Raw genomic sequence first — 27,848 nt, 5'->3', positions numbered from 1 at the left:
CTCTGTTCTGACTTTCAGTAACAGAAAATCATGCATTGTGTCAAATCTGCAAATACTGATGGGAAAAAAAGTATTAATCGTGCCAACAATCTACTCATACTCTGAAAACCATTAAGTAAAGGATCTGGCATATGTAAAATTAATTTACAATTTACACAAAGTGTTAGAAATCATCATCCTTAAACAACAGCACTACCCTCCCCCCCCCAAAGAGAAACAAACAAAAAAAAAACAAAAACATCATGATCTAATATCTTACAAGATTAATGTAGGTGTTTCACAGCAATAGTTGGCTGTACTGAAGATAGCAAAGCAAATGGCAAGAAAGTTAAAATTTTGATTTTTTTCTACTGTATCAAGGTAACTCATATATAATGAGTTCATTTTTGCAGCAATTTATGATGTTTCCTTTCAGTTCCTTTCAGTTCAGAAACAGGAATTAGGAAAAAATACGGAAAATATTTCTGTTGTAAATTAGAAGAAAAACATCATTATTTATTTATTTTCAGCTTAATCTAATCATGAACAGTAACAATTTTACTAGTTTATTTAGAATTGAGAAGCAGATGAGAACTGTCTATCTCCTTCCTCTCCTGGTTCCTTATTTTCAGGGAACCCCTCCTATGAACAGCAAAGAAGCAGGCAGAAGATTCATAAGTCAGAGAGAGTAAAACTTTGAGAAGGAATGTGCAAATAGGGACACAGCTAGGAGAGACTTACCGACAATGACTTTTATTCCTGTTTTGTTTCACCTCGTGTTCTCTTTTTTATAAATGTCTTAGAAGTGAACTTCTTAAAAGAGTTACTCGGGCTTATTTTTGAGCTCATAAAACCTGGCTTTTGTGGGTAAGAGCTCCTCTGTCTTCAGCATTTGCTACTTCAAAAAAAAAAATGTGTGGGAGGGATAAACTATTCTAAATGGCTTTTTTGCCAAATGTCATCATGGAATTAAACAGAATTTTTATTTGCATTTCCTTGTCTCTAGAATTACAATTAGTTTATTATATGTTTTAATTGTAGCAGGGAAATGTAAGAACAGGCCAGAAAAAAAAAAAGAAAAAAAAAAAAAAAGAAGGAAAGAAATAAAAAAAAATAACAACATATAACCTCTTCTCATTATTAAATACAATTTGTTTAGCTTTTAGATATTTACATATAAGTAAATAAGATCTTTTTTCTTTAATATATTAATGGAAATATACTGTAAAGGTCAAATTCAGAATACTATGAGTTAAGAAGTCATATACTATAGTCATAAATATTTACCTGACTCACCTTGTGCATCCATTAAACTGTAGACTGGATGGATATATTGCAACCTGGAAATTTTCCAATAGAGAGGAATGCTGAAAATGAAGTTAACATTAGTCACTGATGTTAAATAAATAATGTAGTGTTATACTGATTTTTATTTATTTATTATTTGTAAGTTTGTTCAGGAAAGTAAAAAAGACTGAGAATTTATGGTGGTAATGTTGGACTGCCTGAATTTCCTCTAGAGAGAGTATATTAGAAGATGAAAAAAAAAAAAAAGTTCACTACAGCAGAAGAGTTTCTAATTTATTTCACTTTGTTTTATTTTTAGGAAGATAAGGAGATTAAGTTTTCCTAGGAAAAGAGAGAAAATTAATTATTAAGACTTCAATTAACCAATCTATATTTTAATTAAATATTGGAAGCTCATTCAAAATATTTAGATGACTAATTTCTACTGTTTTTACAGGATCAATGAAAAGAGAGAGTAGAAAGAAAAAAAAAGAAGAAAAAGGTTTAAATTTTAGAAGATCAGAATTGCTACTATGGCTCCTTAGAGGTAGCTGAGGGTATCACCAGGGCTGCTTTAAGCCACTGGTTACATCTACGGCTACTTCTGACACTTGTGCCAGAAACCACAAGCAAGTTCCTTGCTTAGCTTCATTAAATCCATACAGACATTTGGAAAGATGCTGTAAATGCATCATTGTCCACAGACTCAATCAGTGTTAGTACTACTTACAAGCTGTCTGCTCATGGCACCAACACTGACTGCCTCTCTAAAATTAATACTGGGACATATAACTAAGGGGTTACATATACAGATAAACCAGTAAGAATGAAAGTGAACCTAGTATAAATCCTTCACTCTGAGAAGATAAAGTGCAGAGGAGAGGAGATTTGGTATTATACATTTTCTTTCAGTGTAACCAGTATTTCTGATTTTTCTTTGCTTAAAAGGTTTTAATGGTCCTCTTAGTCATAGAGGATCTAAGAAGATAAAACTGAACTCAAATTGAAATGTAATTAATTTTACTGCTAAGGATGTTTCCACTTAATACATGTTATCCTTATCTATTTGAAGAGTACATTTGCCTTTCATTAAAAACTCTTGAATCATAATGTTTTCTTGGACAAAACACAAAAGATCAAATTCTAATAATCTTCTCTACAAGAAAGAAATCTTTCTGCATTTCTAAAAATAATATGGAAATTGAGGCTTAAACATGGTAGCATCTAGCAAGATCGCCCACACAATCACAGAACAGTGATGGTTGAAAGAAACCTGTGCAGGTAATCTAGTCCAACCTTTTGCTCAAACAGGACCACCCAGCATAGGTTACCCAAGACCAAGTCCAGTCATCTTTTGAAGACCTCCAAGGTGAATACACTACAGCTTCTCTGGATGAGCACTCATTTTCACAGTATAAAAGTGCTTCCTGATGTTCAATTTCTTGTGTTCCAGTTTGTGCCCATTGTTTCTTATTCTGACACTAGGTACCACTGAAAACATTTACCCATTCCCTTTGCACCATCTCTTCAGGGATTTACAGGTATTGATGCGATCCCCTATGAACCCTCTCAATGCTCAACAGTCTCACCTCAGCTTTCCTTCATAGGAGAGGTGCTTTAGTCTGTTCATCATCTTGCTAAGAGTCCCCACTGGACTCTTTCCAGTATGTCTCAGTTGGGGGGGGGGAGTACTCGTGGGAAGGGGTAGGGAGGCATTCAGCCTCACCAGTGAAGTGTAGAATGAAGGATCACCTCTCTTAATCTGCTGCCAATGTTTTGCCTAATGCAGCCAAGAATATTTTTAGCCTTGCTAGTGGCAAGGGCATGTTGCTGACTCATGTTCAACTTAGTGCCTACAAGGACTCCAACATCTTTTTCTGCAGACCCAATTCCCAGTTTGGTGGCCCCCAGCATGTAATGATGCTTAGGATTGTTCCTCCTTGGTGGTAGGACATTACTATTCTTCTTGCTGAACTTCATGAGATTTCTGTCAGACCCCCTTTCTAGCTGCATGACTCTCTTATAAGTCAGCCACTCCTCTCAGTTTTATGTAATCCACACATTTACTGAGAGTGCACTCTACCCCATTATCCAGACGAATGAAGCTGTTAAACAAGACAGAAATCAGTAATGACCTCTGGAGTATCTGTTACTGGCCTCCACAAAAACCTTCTATCAAGAATACGAAGACAGTATTTTAAAGTTACACTTTTCAGTTGCAGGTAAATTTTGCACTGTAATAATTTTAGCTGTCTGGATGTTATTCCTCATGTTCTATATTTAGATATAAAACGTAATCAATAACAAGGAAAGGGCCTATTAGCCAGCACCACGTAAACAGAGTGCCTTTAGAATATGTTGGAGTTATAATTTTTCTTGTCAAACTAATCAGCACATACAATAGGAAACTGATTTCAGTCTTGGGATCTAGTGTTTTAGCATACTGTCCATAAATTGAATCTTGCTTGTTTCAAATCATTAGCCCAAAATAGGAACCCTCTAATCTTCCCAGTATTTGGCAAATAGCATTTTCTTCAAATGACGTAAGTCTGCAGAAAAATTACATGTATTTTTGGTGAAGCATAAACATTTAGTGCAAAGCCATCATCTCACGTAAGATGTTTAAGGGAAAACGTGCAACTGATACCACAGACCCGGTATCATCATGGCTAGAAGAGAGACAAAAACCCACGAATTTTGACTCTGAAGTACACAAATATTGATCAATAATCTGTTTCAGATTCAAGCAGTTTGGAAAAGTGTTCTGATTGTGATAGTCTGCAGGAAACTGAGAAAGCAATACCTTTTCTTTATTATTGCAGAATAATTTTCTTCAGCATGTGAAGGTCACCATGACAGAAAGCATTATAGCACAACAATGTAAAACAATGTGTAAAATCACTTACCCTTCTTCATACTATTCCTGAAAAAATCCTTTGGTGTTAACTTTACATCCCAGGAAACTGAAAAAAAAAAAAAAAAAGAAAAAAGAAAAAAAAGAAAAGAAAAAAAGAGTATTTATAATTAAAGAGCATCCACTTTTAGACCAGCCTGAACAGTAGACAGTAAAGGAAGTTTTGAGAAATCAACCATGTCAGAAATATCAGTTTGCTACTTCTCATCTAAACAAAGTAATAGATAAACAAGTTCTAACAGAACATTTTTTTATACTTGGCATGTTATGTCAGATACTTAAAAGTTATTATTGAAGAGCTAGTTGAAAGGTTCAAGAACAAAAAATCTTCAAAAGCCATGAGTATAACTGCAAGTAAGAAAGGAAGTATGTGAGGTCTTAAAAAAATATATATACCAAGCCAATTATTTTTCTAAAATTATACTTGCAGAAAGCACTTGAATCCAAATGAAATTTATCAGTGACAAGGCTGTTACTATGGCGTGTGGATTAACATAGTTTATAGAATCACTTGCCCAGGCTGGAAGAGACCCTCAAGGATCAATAAGTCCTGGCTTCGTACAGGAATACCAAAAATTCAAACAACTAACTTTCCATCTAGGAAAATTTTCAATTCTGTATCCATTATGTATCTGTAACAAATTTTACCTGTTTTTTCTTATTCTACTTGTGATGTTTAGTTTAAGTAGGTCTTCTTCTTATTTGGTGTTCCCGTCATATTTATTTACAAATATTTTCACTCAGCTTCAATAGGTGATACAAACCATGTTCATCTATCAAACTCCCAGTTTACAACCAAAATTTATTTTTATTATTCAAAACCATCCTGACCTTGCTTTAACTACAACTTTCAACCAGTTTATCTTCTCAATGTTCTCAATGTTCTCCAGTCTGAATGGACAGTATCCATCAATTGTACATCTAAGAATAATCACAGAATCACAGAATGGCCAGGGTTGGAAGGGACCTCAAGGATCATGAATCTCCAACCCCCCACCACATGCAGGGCCACCAACCTCCACATTTAATTCTAGACCAGGCTGCCCAGGGCCCCATCCAATCTGGCCTTGAACACCTCCAGGGATGGGGTATCCACAAACTCTCTGGGCAGTCTGTTCCAGCACCTCACCACTCTCTTCCATGAAATAATTGATATGGATGGCAATAATACCTGTCCTCAGGACATATCAGATTCTTCTACTTCAGAAAGTTTCATTTCTATCTATCATATACCTCTGTCATATTTCAGTTACCTATATAGCTAATCACACTAGAAATACTAGATACTGTTTGTTTTCCTGGTTTTTGTTTGTTTGTTTGTTTGTTTCAAGAAAGCTCATTATGTGGAGATCTCATTAGGAAGAACAAATTCTTGAGCAGAATAAAGAAAATCATAATTCATTAGTAAGTATACTGTTTCTATAGTATAGACTGTAATAACAATACCTAGATTATACACATGCTAAAAATGAATGAATGCCTGTACCCCTGCAAAAACAAATTGTCTTTACAACTAAATGCTTCATGCAGAGAAAATCAGCATATTATGTAAATGAGATTCACCCTCTAAGCCAATCTAACTGATTAAGTCTTGCTGATTTTGAATAACACAGATTCCATGGTTAGCCTAACTAGCTTTTGTTTCTTACAAAGGTACCAATGTTGTAAGTTTCCTAAAGAGATAGGAGCTTTCCAAAATGTGGTGTATGCAATCTGTTGAATACTTTTTTTTTTTTGTTAAAGGGAGAAGAGGTAAATCCTTATTTTTCTTTTCTTCTATGTAAACACCACTGTATTTTGTCACTGTGGAGAAACATTTTAAAAATGCATAGCTTAGTGCATTTATAATGCTAACAGATGCGTGTAACACTTTTTTTTTTTTTTTTCCTGTTACTAAATATACACTGTATCTAACACATTTAGTCTTCAACCTCTTGATACTTTACTCCAGATTAACAGCACTGGAAAAGATGTTTAGAGATTTTTTTAAAAGGGAAATTTAAGGTTAACTTTAAGAAAAAGAGGTAACAGATAAGTGAAGGGCATGAAAATGCTGAGGGTTACCAACTGCAAAAAACTATTATTTCCTTTGCTCCTCAGCTCACACGTTATACTTGAAGACTCAGGTAGAAGTACCACATGGTATAACGTGAATTGATGAACAAGCAGGTTAGAGATTTGAAGCAAATTGCATTAGTTGTTGCAAAGAGCACAACAACAATGCTTCTTTGGCTAACAGAAAGTACTGTAACTAGAAACGCGTATGCTTTCATAATGCATCTGTTTTTTTTACAAATGCATGTTTTCTATATTTTGGATATGCATTTTTAATTTGATTTTGTAATCTATAGAGCTACTACTATCATAATCATGTCTGTGACTTCAGTTGAGGTATGAACAGGTGCAATAATCATATTGAACTCTATAGAGAAAAGTTGGGTTTTTTTTTTGTTTTTGTTTTTTGTTTTTTTTAATGGTTTTCTGTGGAAGCAATCGTAAAAGATGAGAAATATCAAGAGATCTTTTATTTTGAAGATAGTTCAAGTTCACAGTATCATAAACTCTGAGTCACCACAAGTATTTGCTTAAAGAATGCCTGAAGGGATACAACTTATCTCTACCTTATAGCTGCAGCTGTCTCACACATTTAACTTTTATAGAAACTTAATTTTACCTCATTTGTATGCACATATGTGTTCACTGTGATGTATCTGACATTCTATCTATTTCTTTGTGATAATCAAACAGGGAGGTTTATGTGAAACCATTGCCAAGCTGTCATCTCCTTTTTTGGTCTAAAACAATACTCTTTATTTAATGGAGGACCTTAAAGCTGTTAAAAATAATAAAATAAAGCAGCTAATGTATATACATTGGGCTTCCCAATATTTCCAGCTATCGTACATTTCAAGTATGAAAGAATCTTATGTGTTGCAAGTGTGATAAATATGTACTGAAGGATAGTAATATGAGCTTTTATTGGTTCCTCACTCAGATTACCTCTTGTCAATTAGCAAATCTCTTTGCAGCTAAGTCATGTTTTTATGTTTATACAGCAGTTAACACAAGTCATTCTCATTCACTGGTTATTTCTAAAAGATAAACAAGTAAGCAGCAAGACTCAAATGCTTACTTTTCCCCTTCCTTGTCAGGTGTTGTTTTATACTACGTATTCATTAAAAATATTCTGGGGGAAAGCTTGGAAAAAAATTAAAACCAAACAAAATAGACCAGCTCCACTCTTGTTTAGTCTTAACAGCACAGATTTAGCAAGTGTAGCAGATGAACATGAATATTTTGTCTTTACCTATCTACACATTGTTGGCCTTCATAAATTTATAGAAGAAAAATTTTCTGTAAACGAAAGGAAACTGAGAGTCCTAAACTTGCTATCAAAAGGGGATATGAAGAAGAAAGGAAGACTATTTCTGTTTAGTTTGCAGAGACCAACACCTGATTAAGGCAAAAAGAGGACAATAAAACAGCAGAAGGGAATAACTTGAGCTTAGGGACATAAACAAGCTTTACCTTGGAGATGGAAAGATCATCTGAAAAACCTAATTAAAATATAATTCCATCTAGAGAGCATTTTAAGTTTCCTGCCCTATTATTTTGCAAGATTTCTCCCCTTAGACTATTCAAAGTGAGGATGAACTAATGTTACATCAGAGATGCCTGTCATCAGATGATCAGTTATTTCATTAATAAAAGCTGCAATGCATAATTAGTGATGACTTTCATACTGAAACTTTGTAAGTAGGTTTGAATTTATTGCAAAGAACTGAGCAAAGGACAGAACAGAAAATAAGTTTTCATTTTGACAGTTTCTATTTCAGCTCCTAGGTGGAGAAAATTTTAGAAACAAATATGCTGTTGAAGAGATAGGATGCACAATTTTTAACAGATACAAGGTAATATTTAAACGCAAACATTTGTTCTTTTCTCCTTTTTCCTTTGTGATCCTGAGCAAGGGGACGTCTGCTTGTAAGATACTGAGAAAACGTTTGAAGTGATCTCCTATAATGTTGATCTGTTGGATGATGCCTCCAGACTCAGAGTTCAGTAAAGTGCTTGACATGGGCAAGTAAACCCATTCTTCAAGTCTCATTCTTGAAGATAAATGACTACTCTGCTTGCAGAACACAGCTGTACCTCCAAGTTAATTCTTACAAGACATTTTTAGACCTATTTGCAACATACATTTACCTACTGTCATCATCCTCACTTGTTTGTCTCCTCAGGTGGAAACAGTCAACAGCCAAAGCACTCTGAACACCACGCAGTCATGACTAATTTACTCTTGTACATAAGTACACTTCACAAAACACAAATCACGATTGAAAATTTGCAGGCACTTGGAAACGTTTCCCCTAGTTTGCACAAAAAAAAAAAAAAAATCAAAAAGTAGCTATAATTCCTATATTTATTCATGAATTGTTCGCATTTTATATAAAAGTTGGATAGTAGGATGATATGAATTTAAGCACCTCCCCACACTTACAGTCTATGTTATATATATACACACACACATATAGATATACACACCCACATACATTTAATATATATAAAATGCGTATATTTCATATATAAACCATGCTTTAACACTTCTACAAAAATATAAATCGTTCCTGCAACTGTGCTTTATGGTTGGCTTTAAGCATACAGATTGGAGGAAAAAAAGAATTATTTATATTGTTCTATCTTCTTTTTTTTTTCCCATTTGCCTCTGAACTCATCATTCAAAAAGAATCAGAGAGAGAATGAGAAGTAGAATGGGGATGAGAAATTCAGTATCCCAAATTCTAGATCCCCACATTCAAGCAAAACTATTTAGCAGAACATAATAAAAAATTTATTTAAAAAAAGTTTATACGTGTTTTTAGTGATTCTCATGTCATGCTTTTATATAAAGAAATCATGCCATACTCCAAAATGCTTAGCTTTAGGATTCCTCAGAAAAATCATTTCAAATAAAAAAGGATTCTGAAGGCTTCAAAGACTACATCTTTCAAAGCAGGACACCATACCAGGCTGTAACAAAAAAAAAAAAAAAAAAAAAAAAAATTGATAAGAGAATAAGCACTATTTGTGAAATATGTTGTTATACTTTTTAATCATGTCTGATAACTAGCTTTAAGCTATTAGTGAAACATATATGAAGTCAGTGTTACATGGAATTAAAACATATTTTACATGTTGTTGACACACAATCCTTAAAGCTATCTGCAAACTGAATGTTGAAATGGTTAGGCTCCTGTGAAAGTAAAGAATTACCACAGGAATAATAAAAAAAAAAAAATACAGTTTCACTTTTTAGTAAACTACTGACCAGAACATATTCTGAGTTTAAACTTTAAAAAGTGTATTTTGAAGACGACAAGGAGAAGATTGAAGTACTTAATTTTTTGCCTCAGTCTTCTCTGATAACTGCTTTTCACACAGCCCTCAAACATTCGGTTTGTTAGGAGAGGATCAAGGAAACAATGTTCCTCCCACTGTAAGTGAAGATCAGGTTTGTGACCACCTGAAGACTCTGAACATCCACAAGTCTATGGGTCCTGATGAGATGCATCCCAGAGTCCTAATGGAACTGGCTGATGTAGTCACCAAGCCACTCTTAATGATATTTGAAAAGCCATAGCAATCAGGTGAAGTCCCAGGGGATTGGAAAAAAGGCAACACCGCAACATTCATTTTGAACAAGGGAAGAAAGAATGTCCCCAGGAACTTCTGACCTATCAGTCTCACCTCTGTGCTGGGGAAGATGATGGAGGAGATCCTCCTGGAAGCTATGCTAAGGCACATGGAAGATAGGGAGGCGATACAGTAGAATGATCATGGCTTCACCAAGGGCAAATGCTGCTCAACGAAGCTAGTGGTCTTCTATGATGGTGTCACTGCATCAATGGACAAGGGAAGAGCAACTGATGTGTCACAGAGTTAACTAGATCAATCCATGCCCGTGACAGAGGGGCAGTAGGCCTCCACCCCTCCCCCCCCAGGCCCCACAAAATGGGAAGGGAAAAGGAAAAGGCATAGGGAGATGGAAGCTGGGCTCAAGAAAGGAAGAAAAAAACAGCTACAATGATCCATGGAGGAAAACTTATTTTACTAACTATGATATCGGAATGCAAGATAACACAATATAATACAATCTAATTGAAATTGAGACTAATAAATCAAATAAGATAGGAGAGAGAGTTCCTGAGACCGAATCAAACCTGAAAAGCTTGGAACAGCTAGGAAAGCACCCTCTAGCACCCATTACCAGGCAGTAAGAGACTGCCCCACCCAGAAGGGTCAGATCTCATGACTTCCGTAATGTATAGGGATAGGTACCTGGAATTGGAGCATTAACACTAACTCCCAGTGCACTACATGATGTTATGATGCAGAATACTGAAAACCAAAAACATAAAACTATGACATGATATAATCTATCTCGACTTCAGTAAGGCCTTTGACACAGTACCCCACAACATCCTTTTCTCCAAATTGGAAATACATGGATTTGATAAGTGGATTGTTCAGTGGACAAAAAATTGGCTTCAGAATCAAGTCCAGAGGGTGGTGTTCAAAGGCTCAGTGTCTGAATGGAGACTGCTGATGAGTAGTGTCCCCCAGAGGTCAGTAGTAGGACCAGTGAGCTTTAATATCTTCATCAATGACATTGACAGTGGGGTCAAGCATACACTCAGCAAGTTTGCTGATGACAGCAAGCTGTGGGGTGCAGTAGATACACCAGATACTATCCAGAGGAACCTAGACAGACTTGAGCAGTTGGATTTGCTGAACCTCATGAGGTTCACCTGGGCCAAGAGCAAGGTCTAGCACCTGCATCAGTACAACCCCCAGTACCAATAGAAGCTGGGAGATGAGAGGATTGAGCACAGCTCTGCTGAAAAAGATCTGGGGTTTCTGTTGGATGGCAAGCTACACGTGAGCCAGCAATGTGCCCTCACAACCCAAAAAGCCAACCGTATTCTGGGCTGCACCAAAAGATACATGGTCAGCACGCTGAGGGAAGTGATCCTGCCCACTCTGCGCTGGTAAGACCTCACTTAGAGTACTGCATACAGATGTGGAATACAGACCCAATACAGAAGAGACATGGATCTTTTGGAGCACATCCAGAGGAAGGCCACAGAAATGATACAAGGATGGAACACTTACACAAGGACAGACTGAAAGTGCTGGGGCTGTTCAGCCTGGAGAGAATGCTCAAAAGTGACCTGATAACAGCCTTTCAGTACCTAAAGGGGGGCTATAAGAAGGAAGGAGACAAACTCTTAATCATGGTCTGTGGTAAAAGGACATCGGAAAACATTTTCAAAACTTAAACAGGGTAGACTTCAGTTGGTTATAAGGAAAGAGTCTTTTACAGTGAGTGTGGTGAGGCACTGGAACAGGTTGCACAGATGTGGTAGAAGCCCCATTCCTGAACACCTTGAAGGTGAGGCTCAGTGAGGCCGTGGTCAACCTGGTCCAGCTGTGGACATCCCTGTTTGGTTTTTCTTTTCAGGGAAGTTGGACAAGATGGCCTTCATAAGTCCCTTCCAACTCCAAGAATTCTATGATAAGATAATAAGATAAGTGATGTTTAATGAATGCATAGTGGAAAGCATTTATCCCAATGCAGAGAGCTTGCCATTAGATACTTTCAAAATTATGAGAGAAAATATTTAAAGTTTTACTTTCTGCAATGCAAAGTTGGGATATGAACAGAGGTCAGAGAAGAAGGATCTTGGTAAGTTCTCTTTCAAACCCAAACTAGATGATTCCTCACTCCATCCTACTCATAAATGCAAAATCTGAGAACAATAGAAAGAAAAACCGTGAGTATAACAGGAAACATTTAAATGATCTATGCTGATATATATAATAATGGTAATCTTTTCCAGTGCACACAATCATGGCTGCAGTTGGTTCTCTCTACCATATTCACTTTTGGTTGTCTAACTTCAATGAAGAGTTTTAAAGAGATTTTGCAGTATGAGATTTTTATAACTACTCCATTTCAGTTCAGAACCTGTCTGCAGTTGATGTTTCAACATTCGAAATAAGGGGTCCATCAGACAGTTTCTGGTGTGAAAGTATCAAATCTGCCACTAAATATTTAAACATTTCCACTGAGAGTTAAGCGTGATGTGCTCATAACTTTTATCAAGGCAGATCTTTTATTCTTTCTTTCCTTTGCAGTATTTCAGAAAACATTCAGTTAAGATCTGACCTTTCTCACGTTTTCATTCAGCAATATTTCAAATCTTTTTTCTGTACCTACATGAGGTACAGTGTCTGAAGATTCACATTAACAGATTTACTCTACCATATTTTTTGTTTAATATAGTTGCCTGCAGTGATTAAAAAAACTGACAACCTATATCTTCTCTTTTCTCATAGTTATCTTGGTGTAGTGCTACAGTGGAATGGAAAGTACTGCGATAATAGTGGGCAAGTTCTTTGGCAAATGAAAACAAGCCCAAATGCAGCAACTGCAGATGCAGAAATGAAGGAAAAGAGCTGTTTGCCATCAGAAGGCCTCAGGTAGACGGGGATCTCCAGCAAGATCCTCCACCACCAATCCTTAAATGAGGTCTGGATCCTATCTCCACCCCTCTGGCCACTCAGGCGCATCGCACACAGCAGAGCTCCCAGAGTTGGCCTTACTTTCCCATCAGGAGCTCAGTAACTGTTTGAAGCCATGACTTAACATTTATGCTACACTTGGATTGCGGCACTGCATTCTTACCTTTTTTTGCAAATCATTTTAGTTCATAATGCTAATACAGAAGTCATTTTCCCAGATTTTAACATTGCTGGCTGTCAGTTTTTTTGCCTTCATGCGTTAATTTCTCCCTCTCTGTTAACGTTATCCACTGGCCATCATCTATAGGGTCCTTGGTAATATGCTCTACTTTAAACTGTATGTCTCACGATGGCTGCGATGCCAGACTCTTGGTCTGCTCACTCCATGCCACCACTTATTTTCAAATTGCTGATTTTTTAAGAAATAACCACTCCACTGTTTTATCTCTGTGAGAACTCTAGTATTTTTTTTTTTTTTTAATCAATGCTTAATCAGAATTTAAACTCTTAAACAAGGTCTGATGGCAGAAGGTTTTCGTCACCAAGAGTGAAATGAATGATTGCATGACTCCTGTTTTCTGTTCATTCCTCTTTACAGCAGAAGAAACTATTAAATCAACATTTATATATAAAATAGAATATATATGAAGTTTTACTAGGTAAAAGATTTCTTTTGTAACTGAGAAATTGTTGCTTTTATTCTCAGCTCAGTGTTGCTAGGCATAGAAAAATAAAAGCAAGAAAGTATATCAACTTTACGAACTGCCTTCTCATTCTAAAAGCCTAGGGCCGCTAACAAATATGCTAGAAAGATGTTTAATGTTCACAAAGCCTGAGTAACACTGAGACTTCAACAGCAAATGCAGACAAATGAAAACCTTTGATAAACATTCTTTAGAAGACTACTTCCCAGTAAATAATAATAGTACACCTTTAAAAACCTTTTGGAACCAGATAATAAAGAATCTTATCTGTGAAGTCATACTTACTTTCAAAATTAGAAATCATGCAGCGTATGCAGTATTAAAACATTGCACAGGACCACCCAAAGATCAGACCATGTGTCTGAGAGCACTGTCCAATGGCTCCTTGAATTCCAGCAGATTGGTGCCACAACCACTGCTCTGGGCAGCCTGTTCCAGAGTTCGACCACCCTCTGGTCAAACCCCCAGCTGCCCCTCCCCTGACACAGCTCCATGCCGTTCCCTTGAGCCCTGCTGCTGTCACAGAGAACAGAGCTCAGCGCTGCCCTCCACTCCCTGTGAGGAGCTGCAGTTGCTATGAGGCCTCCCCTCAGCTCCTCTGCTCTGGGCTAAACAAAAGGACCTCAGCAGTTTCTCATATGTCTTGCCATCCAGTGACCATCACTATCTTTGAAGCTTTCTTTTGGACACTCTCTAATAGTTTTATGTCCTTTTGGTACCATGACACACAAAACTGCATGCAATATTCAAGGTGAGGCCTTACCAGTGCAGTGTAGAGCACCACTATCACTCCCTTCAAATGGCTCGCAAAGCCCCTCTGCTGCCATCTATCTCACAGCAACAGAATTTAACAGAGTAACTCTACTACCATACCACCAACCACTGTCCCTGATGTTGTGGGTCAACATAATAAAATAGGAGACCACTTTCAGGGCAGCCACTGGATATCCAAGATTGCCCTGACCCTAGTGCAACACCTTGCACAAGGCCTCATTGAACTGAACTAAGTTCACATGGGCCCACTTTTCAAGCCTGTTCAGGACTCTCTGCATGGCATCCCTTCCTTCTATTGCATGAACTGTACCACACAGTTTGGTGTGGTCTGCAAACTTGCTAAGGGTGCACTCAACCCCACTGTTTATGTGAATAATAAAGAGCAACAGTACCGAGAAACTTATAGAAGCCTTGCCTTACCGAACCATGGGTCCCCCCTGTGCCAGACACAACCATGGGCCTGTGTTCCAGCCCCATTTGCTAGAAAGTGACTCGTGTTGGAATCTGGGGCTTTCCTGGTGTCCCACAAAACACTCTTCAGTTCATGTACAATACCCTTTTCCAATCTCACAATGACAGCGAGCAAAATAAAGGGAGATTTGATCCCTTAGACTAGAAATAGCTGGGGAACACAAGAATTAAGAAATGCTGTCAGAAATAAAATATCACGAAATTCCTCCAGACCAGGGTAAAGGAAACCAAGCAACAGAACATACATAATGAAGAAATATAATCATCTTAAGGACTACACTGCACAAGCAGGAGAGACAGTCAGACTTCTTATCTTCAGAAATAAAACTCAGACTGCAGCGTGAAGATGGGGGAACCACGTTATTATGGCCCTAGAGACCGCAAGGAACATAGCTAACAAAAATCTAGGAGTGAAAGGGCTGATACATCATGAACGCTCTCAGGGTTTCTAATAGCACTTAGCACAAACAGTGGAGAAAAATAAATAGATGTCAAGAGCTGAACAGAAACACATTTTCTGTTATATCTTTCCAGTACTGAAGAATGAGGGAAGGTAAGTGTAAAAGGAGACATTAGTCATTTACCAAAGATGATCCTAAATATATGAAAAAAAAATAATCAAAGAGTGGAAGAGTGAAATAATTTCAGTTTCTCATAGAGTAACATAAGACTCGAGCATCCTCATTCACACAATGACAATCTTCCCATGAACTACTACTCAAGCAAATTATGTATACAAAGTAGTAGCAGAACAAGAAAAAACCACACTCAGAAACATGAACAATGCTCCTGCTAATTAGATAACGTAGATAGAAATAAGCAGCCACTTGAAAATCAGAGTTGTGGCTTTGTTTCTAAATCCTTCCTGATTCACGTATGGACAACAGCTTAGGAAATTGTGAAGGATTGCTGAGTAGCAGGTAAATTTCCACTTTATCTTCTAAGAGTGCTCTTTAAAAATGAAAAAAAATAACAAAGAGACAACAAGAAGTGCTCTGTACAGAAACTTTGCCTACAGAAGCTTCTTTATTTGCAAGTATATTCCCAGCGTTACAAAACGTTTATAAAGCCTATAGTAAAGAATATTGCTAGTTCTATTTATTTGTGTTTATTTTGCTTTTTAATATTTCAGTGTTACGAAATGATTACATCCGTGAATACTGATATTTGGATGATTATTTAGATATGAAAAACTTAGTATATTTATGTGTGCATATATGCATTAGTTATGAGGTAGTTTAATTTATTCTCAAATTTATTTGTGAAGATTTTAATTGTCTGAGCTCTTAAAAAATAGAAACTAAAATCACAGAGAATGAAAAATCTAGACTTGCTGTACATCTGCTGGGGCAGGAGAATTTTTCTCCTTTCACGCCATTTTCAGAAATACTTGTGAACTTTATTTTGACAAATAACTGAATACCTAATAGTATAAATCCCCCAGTGCCATCATGTTATGCTGAGTAGCAGTACTTATTATGTAACGGCAATATGAATGTAGACTTCTGCTGCATGCAAGTAGTGTTTAATACAAATGAGAAATGAAACACTGATTTGCAAAACTGTAACACTGGAAAATATGGGACTCAAAAAAAATAGAAGTAACGCTACCATTAAAAATAAAATACCTTCTGATCAGAATATTTCAAATAAAGAATTCCATGCAAATGTTTTATGAAACACATGCATGACTAACCACAACAGAGAGGTTGGGGGAATACTCATCAGCGAAACAATTGTATAGAAGGCAAACAGAAGTCATATTAAATTAAAAGAACATTCTACCATATGCATTAGTAAAATATTAAGCAATAGAGTCACTGAGGTAGCCACTAAAGTCAAGTGATATTGCAAAGAGAAGGACAGGAAACAAACAAGACATTCTACAGAGTAATTTTTCATGCCAAAAACTAGATAAGATGAAAGTTTTATCTTCTGCTGCACCTTATCTTCTGTTGTTTGAGTATCCCTTTTGTTCTGGTAAGATGTGAAGTTCTACCATCTTGGAAAGCCCAATCACAGAACCACAGAATCGTAGGGATTGGAAGGGACCTCCAGAGATCATTGAGTCCAACCGCCCCTGCCAAAGCAAGTTCCCTACACCAGGTCGCACAAGTAGGCATCCAGGCAGGTCTTGAATATCTCCAGAGAAGGAGACTCCACAACCTCCCCAGGCAGTCTGTTCCGGTGCTCCGTCACCCTCACTGTAAAGTTGTTGCACACACTTGTGCAGAACTTCCTAAGCTCCAGTTTCTGGCCATTTCCCCTTGTCTTGTCTCCACACAGTGCTGAAATGACCATACGAATCTATTAATTACATTCTAAGTTCTAAAAAATAATTGTGTTGGACTGAAAAGAATATCCTAAAGTCATCATTTCATCCTGCAGCTTAAAGACTAATCTTTTCATATTGCATACAAGGAATGGCAGAAAAGTATGATGTTTACTTATAATGTGAACATGCATGGGATTCAGTTATACATACCAACAAGAGGTCATATTCACTGGTTTGCTGTCAAATAAGAAAGGGATTTTTTTTTTAAATTTTAGAATATTGTATGCCTATGTATATATGTATGAGCATATATTGCATGTGAAATAAAGACAGAATTAAGAATAGAATACAACAGGATAGTTTGATTGAAAGATACTTTCAAATATCATCTAGTCCAACTTACCAATTCAAGACTAACCAGAAATTAAAGCATATTATTTGAGGGCACTGTACAAATGCTTCTTCACAAGCATGGGGCATCAACCACTCTCTAGAAAACCTGTTCCAGTGTTTGACCACTCTCACGGTAAAGAAATTTTTCCTGATGCCCAGACGGAACCTTCCCTCCTGTATATTTGTGCCATTTACACACATCATATCATTGGCTATCAGGGAGAAAAGATCAGCACTTCCATCTCCATTTCTTCTCCTCAACAAATTGTAGAGCAATGAATGAGATAGACTTCTTACCTAAGTTCCAACATCTACATTCTAGCTAGATGTATGTACTCCTTAGAATCGATAATGAAAATCTGATGTTGCTAGAAGGAACTGCATTTTACTCTAGTTATCTGACACGTATAGCATGAATTATATAAGTACCTACTCCACAAAGTATTAAGGGAATAAACGTGGGTGTTCACACAGTACATTGTTTAATTTAATAGATAAATTCCATCCTTAGTCTAGATGGAAGTAAAGGTAAAAACAGTGTTTTAAACAAAAAGAATGAAAGAAATCATGAGTTTTAGAAGAGAAATTACTGAGACAGTATTTCAATCTAACTTCCATCCTGCTGCTTAGTTTGCTGATATGGAACAGGGCAAGGTCTCACCTGGAGAGTAAACAGTAGATGCCTTTAAGAGCACTGACCACAGCTTTTTACTACTTGATGGAAACATGAAGTTAGAGAATGTGACAATGCCTTTTCCAAATGCATATGCAAAAAAGCGGTGTAAAACAGGACACGGCCTGTGTTTGTTGAAACATCTTACTGAGTTCATAAAGATGTTAATAGCAACAGAACAGAAAAATGGTGTATTTAAACCTGATTGTTTTTCTTACTTCAGTATTGCCTGTTTACAGGAGGGTTTTCCCACTGAATTAATTAACTCGGTATTCAGTGAGCTGGAAATGATGTCTGAAGATGGAATTATATTTTCTTTACATAAATTATTTGCATTCACTGTTTTTGCCAATCTTGCTGATTTTCAGGTCTACTTACATGCTTCACTGATTAACATAAGGATTATATGCCATAAGCATATAGAGACTCAATTTACGAGCATATACATAACTGTTCACAGTCTTTTAGGGTTGGTGCTGGGCTGCCAGTGGAACAGATCTTCCAGATGCTACTTGCATAAGAAATTTTACTTTAAAAAGTCAGTCTGACAGGATGCATTTTAAAAATAGAAATTCAGACTTCTGCATTTACATCTTCAACAACTCATTTTTGCCAAAGCTTCTTTTTTTGATTTCAGTTTTGCCAGTGGTTTGTTACATTTGTACTCTTCAGTCTTTTTTCTATTTTCTTTTCCGTCGTTACCTGAAGGATTTGACTTTATCTTACACATTTTTAAACAGAAAACAAAACTGTAGAAAACATTCCCATGAAAAAAATCCTGTCAGTACTGTCAATGGCTCACTCTGGCAATACTGGAGACAGAATCATAGAATCGTTTGGGTTGGAAGCAACCTTTAAGATCACCTAGTTCCAAGCCCCCTGCTATAGGCAGGGACACCTCCCTCTATATCAGGTTGCTCGAAGTCTCATTCAGCCTGGCCTTGAATGCTTCCAGGGAAGGGGCGTATACAACCTGTTCCAGTGTCTCATCACCCTCACAGTAAAGAATTTCTTCCTAACGTCCAGTCTCCTCCAGTTTAAAACCATTTCCTATCATCCTCTCACCACACACCCTTTTAAAAAATTCCTCCCTAGCTTTCCTGTAGACCTCCTTCAGTTATTGGAAGGCTGCTAGAAGGTATCCTTAGGGCCTGCTTCAGGCTGAAGAGTCCCAGCTTTCTCAGCCTGTCCTCTTAGGGGAGGTGCTCCGGCCCTCTGATCATCTTCATAGTCCTCCTCCGAACCCACTCCAACAACTCCATATCCTCCATGTACTGGGGGTTTCAGAACTGGACACAGTACTCCAGTTGGGATCTCACGACAGTAAAGTAGAGGAACAGAATCACCTCCCTCCATATGCTGGTTACACTTCTTTTGATAGAACCCAGGACACAGTTGGCCTTCTGGGCTGCAAAACGCATATTGCTGGCTCACACTGAGTTTTTCCATCAACTGACACTCTCAAATCCTTCTCCTCAGGACTGCTCTCAAGGCATTCTGTATCTGTGCTTGGGATTGCCCCAACCCAGGTACAAGACCTTGCACTTGGCCTTGTTGAACTTCTTGAGGTTGTCATGGGCCCACTGCCAAGCCTGTCCAAGTCCCTCTGGATAGCACTCCTCCCCTCTAGCATGTCAGCTGCACCACTCAGCTTGGTGTCATCTGCAAGCCTGCTGAGAGTGCATTTGATTCAACTGTCCATGTCGCCTATAAGATGTTAAATGACACTAGTCTCAGCACCAATTCCTAAGGAACGCCACTCATTACTGGTCTTCACTTTGATGGTCTCCATCAAATCCATTTTTCTCCTATTAGGCTACCAGGATGTCATGCAGAGCAGCGTCAAATGCTTCACACAAACCCAGGTAGGTGACATCAGTTGCTCTTCCTTTATCCAGTGATGCTTTAACTCCATCATAAAAGGCCACCAAATTTATCAGGAACGACTAGCCCTTGGTGAAGCCATGTTGATTACCAACAATCATAGAATCACAAGGTTGGAAAGGACCTACAAGATCATCACCATTGCTACTACAAACACTAAACCATATCAATAGCTCCTCATCCAGGTGCCTCTTGAACAGTGCCAGGAATGGCAATTCCACCACCTCCCTGGGCAGGCCATTCCAGTGCCTGACCACTCTGTGAGAGAAAAAGTTCTTCCTTCTGTCTAACCTAAACCTCCTCTGGTACAACTTGCAGCCATTTCTTCAGGTCCTGTTTGTTGCCTGGGAGAAGAGGCCAAACCCCTCCTCATCACAACCTCCCTTCAGGAAGTTGTAGAGTGCAATGAGGTCTCCCCTAAGCCTCCTCCATACTAAACAATCCCAGCTCCCTCAGCCGCTCCTTGTAAGACTTGTGCTCTAGATCCCTCACCAGTTTTGTTGCCCTTCTCTGGACATGTTCCAGGGTCTCGACATCTTTCTTGTAGTGAGGGGCCCAAAACTGAACACAATAGTCAAGGTGCAGCCTCATCAGTGCTGAGTACAGGGGGATGATTACCTCCCAGCTCCTGCTGGCCACACTATTTCTAATGCAGGCCAGGATGCCGTTGGCCCTCTTGGCCACACTGTCAGCTCATGTTCAGCCAAGCATCAACTAACACCCCCAGGTCCCTTTCCTCTTCACAGTCATCCAGCCACTCATCCCCAAGCCTATAGTGCTACTTGGGAAAAGGCATATTTTCCTTATACCTTAATAGGGCCTTCAGGAGGATCTGCTCCATGATCTTGCCAGGCACAGAGGTGAGACTGACTGGCATGCCATTCCCTGGATCTTCTTTTTTTCCCCCTTCTTGAAAATGGGTGTTATGTTCCCCCTTTTCCAATAAGAGGAAATTTCAGACTGCCATGACCTTTCAAATATGATGAATTCTGCTGGTGACCATAGAACTAATAGGAGAGGACAACATCAGTCTCTGATGCTGCTAAACCAAATGAAAAAAGATATAACAGATCATCCCCTTGTGGTTAGAGCACGGATGGAGGGTGAGGACATATTTCTGTTAGAACCCGTGCATAATACAGATATACTGCAAACCAATGTGTATGTCCATCAGTTTCTCCTTGTGATGTTTAAGTAGTTCTTTATCAAGGTACTGAAAAAAAATCTCTGAAAGGGATTATGAGCTTGATCAATGCCCACCAGTGTCTGTCATCTGTCTGCTAAGATTCACAAATAAAAAGCAGAATGGAAGTTCACAAATAATGACAATATATGCACAACAACACTGAAAGATTTATGAAATAACTTTGAAAGCAAGCAGAATAATAAGAAATAAGAAAATGGTTGAGGTTTGATGGGACTTCTGGAGGTCATCTGATCTAACCCCACTCTCAAAAGCAGAGCCACCCAGAGCTACTTGCCCAGGCCCAGCTTTTGAACACTTTCTATGAGGGATACTCTACAGCCTCTCTCAGTAAGCTAGTGCCAGTGCTCTGTCACCTGCACATTAAAAACTGTTTTTCAGTTACTATGTTCAGTTGGAAACTCCCATATTTCATTTTGCACCCATTGCTTCTCATTCTGTCACTAAGCACCACTAAAATGAGTCTGCATCCACCAGTTTGCACTGTCCCTTCAAGTATTAATGAACAGAAATTTCTCCAAAAGAAATGCCTCCTATTTCCATGGAAACAGCAACAGATACAAAGAGCCTGCATGCTGCGCTTCTACAAATCTACACCAGTGGAGATGACTGTTGCTGTTACCACTGCTGAAACACACCACATCACTGTGCACATATCCACTGTTTGGTCTCCATAAATGTTCAGCAAGCACCACTGAATATCAATACGTGCAATTTTCCCATGTGAAGGAATTCAATGACATACCTTTGCTTTATATGTGCTTCTATGTCAGATATCATTTTGTCAGATTTCCCCGTTGCCATCTGTTGCATGGCAACACCACGTAATGGAATACCAGTGGAAAGGCTCAACCTCTAGTGCCATACCACCACCATCTACCTGATACAGGCCAACACAATAAAATAAGAGGCGTTCCTTTCAGAGCAGGCTTTGCATACTGAGAATGTCTCCCTGAGCTTTCTCTCCTAGGCTGAACTCTCTAACTATCTTCCCTCACGTGTGAAATGCTCCAGTCCCTTAGTAATCACTCTGTGGCCTTACGTTGGACTTCCTCCAGTATCAGTGTAGTCGGGTCTTTTTCTGTACTCATGGTTTAGTATCTCCCTGTATACATTTACTGAATTTCTTGAAATTACATTAGAGCTTTCACAACTTCATGATTGTGCTGACTGTTCTGAAATACTGCTGGAAGTAACAAGGCTTCCATGGGCATCCAACCATTCAGTTCATAAGCTGCATAGTATTTATGTTATTTTATCTGTTCATTTCACTTTATGGTGCCCTAGGCTCTGAAAATATAACTAGCCCATGTTCTGTCAAGTAACAGCAATATTCACAGTAAGCAGCTAGAGGGGGGAACATCTGGGAGGACATATTCTGACACCACGATAAAGAATGAAGATAGGGCACTAATCACAATAGTATCTTGAATAATAAATAAATTAATAAAACAAAGAAGAGCTGTATATTGGTCAAACTAGCCTCCAGAGCTCAAAATGGATCAAATGGCTTAATTGGCAGTGTCACTTAAAAATGAAGACAGTTTTTTCTAAAAATCTTTTGCAGCACACCAACAGTTTTCATGTATTATATGTAATGAATGGAAGGAATTATTATTCAGACAGTATGTTTGATCCCCAAACAACCCAAATAGAAAAGCTGCCAAAGAGACAAAGAAATGAAAAAACATTGACCTTGTAAGAAAGCAAAAAATACTCATGTATGATCCTATTCTGTGACAACAGGATATGAACTGAAGTAGTCTGATGCCTGCAACAAGTAGGAAGAAACATCAAGCAACTCCTGAATGTCTGCAGAAGCGATAAAAAGATATTAATACTCCAGATTTGATGTTCTATAGAGTATTTGTGAGCCTCAGAATTGTGAATTATGTGGATAGAGAGCAGTGAAAAATTAAATCAGATGGAAATCTTGATCTAACAAAATTGAAGAAGAGCACTAGGAATAAGGAAGCACCACAAGAATCAAGACAATCTTATGGTATCATTCAAAATCTGATCAACTATTCTTTACTTCAAGAAGTTCTGCTTTTCTGTAGTAGACATACAGTTGATATGACATGTACATGTTCTGTGATCTTGATAATAAAAGCACATGTCCATTGTATCATTCTTGGTGGGACAGAGAGTTGTTCATACTTTCTGTAGGGGCTCTCTTATCCATCTCTAAGAATCAACTACTTCAGACCACCTATTACAGGAAAAGCTGAACTGGAGTTCTATAATTTTGAATGGAAATACAACGTCCATTTCAAATGCAACTATTTCTATTGTTATGGTCACCACACCCTAAGCGTTCCTTTCATCTATAAAATAATGATGCAGAATCATAGTATTGCTCAGATTGGAAAAGACCTTAAAGATCATCAAGTCCAACTGCAACCTAACCATGCTACCATAACTCTAACAACTCACCATTAAATCACATGACTGAGCATTACATCCGACCTGTTTCTAAATACATTCAGGGACAGTGACTCAACCACTTCCCTGGGGAACCTATTCCAGTGTTTAAACACCCTTTATTTAAAGAAGTTTTTCCTGATATCCAACTAAAACTCTCCTTGGGAACTTGAGGCCATTTCCCCTCATGCTATCACCAGTGAGAAGAGACCAACCCTGTTCTCATTGCAATCACTTTTCAGGTATTTGAAGGGAGCAATAAGGTCTCCCCTCAGCTTCCTCTTCCCCATACTAAACAGCCCCAGTTCCTTCAGTCACTCCTCATAAGGCATGTTCTCCAAGACCTTCACAAGCTTTGTTGCCCCTCTTTAGACCTGCTCCAGCACCTCAACATCCTTTCTGTATTGAGGTGCCCAAAACTGAACACTGCACTCAAGATGGGGCCTCACCAGTGCCAAGTATAGGGGCAGGACTACTTCCCTAATACTGCTTACTACATCATTCCTGATACAAGTCAGGATGCCATTGGCCTTCTTGGCCAGTTTGGACGGACTGCTGGCTCACATCCTGTACATCAGTACACCAAGGTCCCTTTCTGTCAGACAGCTTTCCAGCCACTCCTCCCCAAGCCAGCAGGGAGGAACTAGCTGAAAAACTGAATAGAGAGATATAAGCAGTTTCTACTCCTTAAAATAGCAATTAGTTTAATAACATTTTTGCCTGTGGTTATCCTCTTTTTTCTTGTCCTTCCACTGGATGTAGCTCACATCCTAATATCTAACCTAAATCTCCCTGCTTCCAGTTTATACGTCCCATTTTTTCTGGAGCATAGGAAGTTCCGCACCAATGTGCGCAAGAACTTCTTTACGGTGAGGGTGAGGGAGCACTGGAACAGGCTGCCCAGGGAGGTTGTGGAGTCTCCTTCTCTGGAGATATTCAAGACCCGCCTGGACGCCTACCTGTGTGACCTGGTGTAGGGATCCTGCTTTGGCAGGGGGGTTGGACTCAATGATCTCTGGAGGTCCCTTCCAACCCCTACGATTCTGTGATTCTGTGATTCTGTGATTTAAGTACTAAAATGCTACAGTGAGTTTTCCCTAGACCCTTCTTTTTTCCAGGCTGAACAACTCCAACTTTCTCAGGCTGTCTTCATAGCAGAGGTGTTACAACAACTCTCCTGTTCATGGCCCAAAAGGCCAATATGTTCTTATAGAGGGAGTCCCAGGGCTGAACACAATAAGCTGGAAACAAATACACACAGTAGTACAAAGGACACAGGCAGAGAGTTAAACTTTCCAATCTGAATACTCCAATGCTACTAATGCACAGAGCTGTCACAGTAAAGATTCTTATATCAGGAAATTTATCACCATTCTCCTTAGCAGTTTATCTGCTAAGCCCCAGATCTGACTGTATTGAACTATATTTAAACAATTGCATTTCTTTTTACAACACAAATTTGTTAATTGTTTTGCTAAAATATTATAGTCCCTTTAAACTAACATGAAAGACAAACTGTGTAAACTTTAAGTAATGATATGTTATTCCTAGTGTTGTTTCATGGTAGTCTCCCAATCGATCTTATCCAAAATAAATCCAACTAATTATAATCTGTAACACCAAGGAAAAGAAAATGTCGACAATACAGTCATTTTGAGCCTGGCTGTTAAAGCAAAAAAAATGATTATCATTCAGAGCATTTGACAGTGTTCCTTGTTATTGCATCAGTTTGGGACACAAAAAGTTTTACTCACCAGGATGTTCTTAAATGAGTAGCTTGTATTTCTCTGAGGTATAGTTTTGACTCCCAACTTCCACGTTAAAATTTTCCCCAGAGCATCTGGTTAGGATAGATTTACTAGAGTGAAATTTCTCTATCCGGGTGATAAAGTACTAGCACAGGTGGCCCAGAGAAGCTGTAAAGTCTCCTCCTTAGAGACATTCAGCAGCCACAAGAATATGGTCCTGGACATTCTCTCTGGGTGTTCCTGCTGGAGTCAAGGTTGGGCCTGATGCCTTCTAGGTCACTTCCACCTTTGACTGTTCTGTGATTTTTGAAGGTAAGATTTATGAAATAAATACTCCCAGATGCTGCAGATGAAAACTGATTCTGACTCTTACACATGGCCATTGTCTCCTTCAAGTGAAAAGTCTATTCTTCAAAGCGTTTCTAAGAAATGTAAGTAAAACTTTTTCCAAGAATAATTCTATGGGACAAAATTCCTGACTATCCCATCTACTTAGAAGGAGAAGACACTGACGGCATGCATTTGGGGATATCAGGGTATCATTTCTCCTTCTCTGCTGCCCTTTTTATCTCTTTCTGGGGAAGAACAAATTTCTCAGTACCTGATGAGCACTGTGTGCAAAATGCAGTTTGTTTTCTGAACTCCTAGAATGTATTTCTCTCCAGTACAGGTGTAGCATGGAGCCGTAGTGTGGGTAGTTTTGGATCCTATAACACCAAGTGGATATAGCGCTTGGTGTTATAGGAGATGCTTTTACTTCAAGTACAATTGTTACCTCATGCACAATTCAAAAGGAAAGAAAGAAATAGAAACTAATTTAATCATCTTCTATAGAACACTTACTGAGATAGACATAATGCAGGATGAATGTTACATAACAAAAATAATCACTTTGTAATCTATCATTTCACACTACCAATGAGCCACCTGACCACTTCACTCAGAAATAACAGCACAACCCTTGTACTTTGGTGAAGAAGAACACAAGACAGATTACAAACAAATTATTAGAAAAAAGAAAAGAATAAACATTTTCAACCAAAATATGCTTTTGATAGATGTAAAGTTAGTTCATCAGCTCCTCATCTTTGAGATCTTCTATTTCTTAACATATATGCAGCATAACACAGCCTTTCATTAGTAAATTGTTTTCCTTCCTCAGGCTTCTCTCTGGCAAAATAGCATCTATTTAACATTATTTTACATTAAAAGATAATTTTGTAGCTGTGAGCTGGGATATCTTATTACAACCCCACTTCAATAACGAAAGCTTCAATATGTTGTTTCCAATGTTTTAAACACCTTGTAATTGTCCAAAATCTCCACAGTCAGTGTACTCTCAGGTTAATGTAGTATGCCCCAATTTGTTCTTCGATTATAAACTAGAAGATAATGAATGTTAATATTACTGCCAGCAATTCAGAATAGCTTGCAGGCATACTGATGTACGGCAATTCAAGTGTCTTTATCTATTACTTCTTAAATTTACTGAAATTATGAGAGTGTATGTGGAGACTAGGGAGTTTCGTTTTTCCACTATTTCCACAATATTAGATTTTGAGTTTTACAGCTACTTACTCCAAGTTCTTGTCAGGAAGAAAGTCATATTCTGCTCAGCTCTTCATCTAATTCTAATTACTTTCCTTTTTACAGTAAGAAAAATAAACAAACATAAGAACTGCATGGTTATTTCACATATAAACCTGCTTTGTCCCAAAAATAACAGAAAGGTTATTCCATTTGATACACGAGTAGAAGAAAACTTCATGATCATGTTCTTGCAGCTTCGGTATGCACAACCTATCATCAAATTTATCAATTACCATTAAACAATGTAGTTTATTCATTGTTTTACCCCCATTGGAAGATTATCCTTTAACTTTACCAACTTTATATACATTACTTCTAACTAGAACATATTAATGTCCATATCATTAAATATCACCCTTATTTCCAGCTAATCCTTTTTTTTTGGGGGGGGGGGGAAACTTCACTCTTTTCTACCTTTATACCCACAGGCAGTACTTCAAATTCCCTCACAATTATTTCTGCCATGTTAAAAGTTTTTGCTGCATTTACTATCTTACTGGGTAATCTGCCCCACTTGTCTCACTTTCTATAACTGATTTAGCTTCCCAGTTCTGGAAAATATACATAAATGTGAGGAAATACAAGGAAAATACCAGGTAAGTTACATTAGAAGTTACTACCTGAAAAAAATCTATCCGTCATCGCCTCTACTGTAGCCAAATCACTGCACAGTCAGAGAGAAAAGTTATCAGTGACCCCTACAGTCGAACCATAGGTCCCTAATTCAGAGTGCAAGTGAGGATATTTTCAAATGCAGCAGCTGATGACACAGAAATAAAAAAGAAAAAATAAAAATCTGCCTACCTTCCAAAGGCCTCAAATAGACAAGGATCTCCAGTAAGATACTGATACCTCCGCTGACAAGACTTACATGAGGTTTGGGAAGGGGTGGATCCTGGCTCTACCCCTTCCAGACACTTAGGTTCATTGCATACACCTGCG

The 27,848-nt window shown here is 38.1% G+C and overlaps 1 long non-coding RNA gene across 2 annotated transcripts; it reads right to left on the bottom strand.

Annotated features, from left to right (window-relative positions):
- Positions 1-490: 490 nt before the first annotated feature.
- On the bottom strand, positions 491-27,848 carry LOC149918588 (uncharacterized). Of its 2 annotated transcripts, none has more exons than XR_016465584.1 (4): positions 27,711-27,848; positions 4,173-4,229; positions 1,267-1,346; positions 491-621 (listed from the first exon to the last, which is right to left on the bottom strand). It is a non-coding gene; the product is annotated as an uncharacterized LOC149918588 (long non-coding RNA). The 2 variants fall into 2 exon arrangements; XR_016465583.1 differs by lacking the exon at positions 27,711-27,848 and adding an exon at positions 13,756-14,010.

The sequence above is a fragment of the Phasianus colchicus genome, chromosome 3, assembly GCF_987193195.1.
Source record: "Phasianus colchicus chromosome 3, bPhaCol1.hap1.1, whole genome shotgun sequence".
NCBI lineage: Eukaryota > Metazoa > Chordata > Aves > Galliformes > Phasianidae > Phasianus > Phasianus colchicus.
The sequence above is the reverse complement of the archived record's forward strand: the minus strand, read 5'-3'. Positions and strand labels throughout refer to the sequence as shown.